The sequence below is a fragment of the Mastomys coucha genome, unplaced genomic scaffold, assembly GCF_008632895.1.
Source record: "Mastomys coucha isolate ucsf_1 unplaced genomic scaffold, UCSF_Mcou_1 pScaffold6, whole genome shotgun sequence".
NCBI classification, from domain to species: domain Eukaryota; kingdom Metazoa; phylum Chordata; class Mammalia; order Rodentia; family Muridae; genus Mastomys; species Mastomys coucha.
The window spans coordinates 132182196-132185998 of record NW_022196912.1 but is presented as its reverse complement, the minus strand read 5'-3'; the positions used below and the strand labels follow the sequence as shown (position 1 = coordinate 132185998).

General features: G+C 41.0%; 1 protein-coding gene and 1 long non-coding RNA gene across 2 annotated transcripts in view; one reads left to right on the top strand and one right to left on the bottom strand.

The window, feature by feature from the left end:
• The window catches only part of Macc1 (MET transcriptional regulator MACC1), a 255637-nt gene that overhangs the window by 219289 nt on the left and 32545 nt on the right, over window positions 1–3803 (bottom strand). The window lies entirely within an intron of this gene.
• LOC116080975 overlaps window positions 1–3803 on the top strand; it is a 6605-nt gene that overhangs the window by 1288 nt on the left and 1514 nt on the right. The window lies entirely within an intron of this gene.

Below are 3803 nucleotides of genomic sequence, written 5' to 3'. Positions count from 1 at the left end.
CTCTGCCCCTCTGCCCCTCTGCCCCTCTGCCCCTCTGCCTTGACTCTCTGACTCTATGACTCTGACTCTTACTAGGATTAAAATTATGTACCACTACAAACCAAGCTATAAATTCTCTAACGTGTACAAATGAACTAAAAATTAAAAAGAGGAGGAGTGCCTTAATGCAGCTCTAGGCTTGTTATAAATCCAAAAATGACAGTTTCAATATCTGAAATTTGAGGCCTCATATATTTCTATTGGAGCTAGTAGCAAGAGGCACACTTAAATCTCTACCAACTACATTATCCATTCCTGCACTCATACTTTTCCTGTGCTAATGATCAAATCCAAGGTCTCAGATCTCATAGCCAGTGTTCTACCTGAGAGCTACATCCTTATCCTCATTGACTTGTTTTAATAGCACAACTGTTTTATTTTTTAATTGAGAATAAAATTCAAAACTGAACATAGATCCTGTACTATAATAAATATTTCTGACTTTAATTTACCAAACTTTTAACAGTTATGGTCATGCTCCAGATGGGAGAAGTGAATATTCCTTTTTCAAAATGGAAGTGTTAAATATATGTCTTAAATATCATTACAAAAATAATTATTTTTATATAACATAGGAAGTCTGAACCTGTTTTTTTTTTTTTTAACCCTTTTTGTTTTGTTTCAGTTTTAGATTTTTGAGACAAGATCCATGTCTGGCTCTGAGTTGCTATGTAGCTGAGGCTGACACGGATCTCCTGATTCTTTTGATTCAGTCTTTCAAGTGCTGGGGTACAGATGTGACACTAGGTCAAGGAAGACATCTAATTCTTGAGTATTGTTGTCAAATTTTCAGCAAATTTAAGCATTAATTTAAAAGGAGTTTTCAACAAAAGACATCTATTTTTTCCTTTGTATGAAACGTTAAAACTTCACTTACCTGAAAATATATACCTATTCTAATGTCATCCTTCCAAATGCAACAAAATTTCCAAAATGACTGAAAATGAAAATCATAAAGTACTTCGACTTCAAAGTAGAATTACTTAACATTATTATTTACTAATTTTGTACTTTAAAAATGAGTTTTTCTGACTCATTATGAGGCAGTCCAGTGAACTTACTAAAAGGCAGATATAGTTTACTATGGGCACTCTGAAGGAAAAAAACATGTTCATGCAGATGGTGCCCATACACAGCAATTATTTTTAATCTGAGAAAAACAGAGCACCTCTAAAAAAGAAACTGCCTCAGATATATGCTGTTGGTATCAGGAACTGTCTTGGCAGATCGTCTCTCCAAACCTGATGTCATTTGAAGGCAACAGGGACTCGTACATGTGTTGCCATGGCAATCCCCATACATTCCCAGAATCTACTTAGCTCACCTACCATCTTCACTGTGAGCAGTTACATCACAACCCAAATAAAAGGCAGGACACCCCCTGACCTCCACTCTCTCTGTTTCCCTTTTGTCTTTGTTGCTACTTTTGCCCTCTTCCCCACAATAAACCTCCCTCATGGAAATTCCTAGATCTATGTTGAAATGCTTTTTGGTGAGTCCTGGATACACCATATAACTTTTAGATGTTTAGGTGATGACCTGGACATCTAGCCTGACTGTACATTTGTAACTCCTTACTGAACTCTTCTCGGGACATGGGTATGAATACTTCAGTAACACCCCCATCACCCAATGGGTGCTTCAATGTCTTCAAATGTATCTCCAGGCACCCCACTGGGATATCTCCTAGAAACCTCAAATCCCTGAAGTTAATGGCTGACTTGAGAGCATCAAAACTAATACACCTCTGCAATAAGGTCTGGATTCAGTACCTATTAGACATGGCTCCAAATGGCCACTTAATGGCACTCTAGGTCCAATTATTTTAAGGGATCTTCATACATACTGCCAGTGGTCTGGTAAATGGAAAGAGGTTCCCTATGCCCAAGTATTTATCTATCTTCACTCCAATCCCTCCATGTGTTCTTTTTGTTCCCCAATCCAACTTCTCTTAGCCATGAAACCTACACCATATGATACCACAACCCTTAATCCAGATAATGAACTGCCTCCTTTCTTCCTAAGACCAGTTTCCATGCCTCTGAAAACTCAAACTGCCACTTCAGTTTCTCCTTCTCACCAGGATACTCCAGAACCTATTAGTTTGACCTCTCCAGACACCTCCCCTCCTCCTGTGCCAGCTGCAGGTCGCTCTAAATGTCCTACATTGGCACCTACTTTCACTCGCTATAAGGCCACAGCAAAACCCCCAAGTCTTTCTCCTCCAGGGACATCTGACCCAGCATCAGTCCTTTCTTTAGAGAAATTTGCTCAGGTAGATGGCCTTGTCAGAGTACATGTTCCTTTCTCATTGAGTGAACTTTCTCAAATAGAAAGCAGAAATACCTCTAACCCCTATCCCTTTATTAAAAGTTCCAGTACATTCTTCAATCTTATAGCATGACTTTCCACAATATACATATGATCCTTACAAATAATTTACTTCCTGATAAACACAGGCAAGTTTGGAAACAGGCAAGAATGGATGCAGATGAAATTCATCAAACAGATGAAACAGTACCTGACCAAAATCCTTGATGGAATTATAATTCTGCAGGTAGTATTTTAGCCAGAGATAGATTCATAATCTGTCTCCTGGCTAGTCTCCATAGGGCAGTCTTAAAACCAGTAAATTTTGAAAAACTCCAATAGTTCATCCAGGACAAACAGGAAAATCCATCTCAACTTTTAGAATGCCTCACAAAGGCTTTATTACAATACACTAATCTAGACCCCGAAAACCCAGAAGATAAGCAACTTCTGATAACCTACTTTTTTTTCTGAGAGGTACCCTGAAATAAGAGCTGAACTTAGACAATTGGAGAAGGGGCTCCTAACTCCACAGGCAGAATTTTTGCCACTGGCTTTCAAAGTGTACCATAAGAGAGATAAGAAAGCCTACAAACCATATTATGGCAAGGACTATCCGACCACCCCCAGACACTGTCCTGGACTCCTGTCTTCTAAAGCTCAGAGACCACCAGGCTACTGCTATAGATGTGGTCAACAAGGTCACTGGGTGAGGGCTTGCCCTAACCCCTGCAAGCCAAGGGGGCCATGTCCTAAGTGCCATTAGGAGGGACATTGGACTGTTAATTGCCCTCACATCACTCAGGACAGAGGACATCACTCCCAGGTAACCCTCTAGCAGATCTCCTAGGCTTGACTATGGATGACTGAAGAGGCCAGAGCTTCCTCTACCCAACCATGACCATCACTAGCAGGGAGTCCTGGGTGGCCATCATGGTATGTGGGAGGCCCATCTCTTTACTCTTGGACACTGGGGCCACTTACTCAGTCCTGACAGTTTTGGGGATCTACTTCCCCTTCTTGTTTTCTTATTGTCAGGGTAGGAGGACAAGCTTACCTTCCTCACCAGACCCCACCATTTAGTTGCATTTTTAGGGGTGTACCTCTCACCCATTCCTTTTTGGTAGCGCCGACATGTCCTTTCCCCTTACTGGAAAAGGATCTTGTAGCTAAGTTGGAAGCCTCTATTTCCTTTGCTCCCACCATTCGCCTACACCCAAGCTCGAAAGCAGTTCCTCTGCTCCTCCTCTGGCCAGTCACCCTACTTAACACTAACATGTTTTTTTCTTTACCAGCTTCTCAGGTGAACCCCTGAGTCTGGGACATCTAGAACCCCTCTGTTGCTAAACATCATTCTCTTGTTGTCATCCAGTTACTGGACTCTACTAGGTATATAACCCAAGTTTAATATTTCTCTCTCTCTCTCTTTCTCTCTCTCTCTCTCTCTCTCTCTC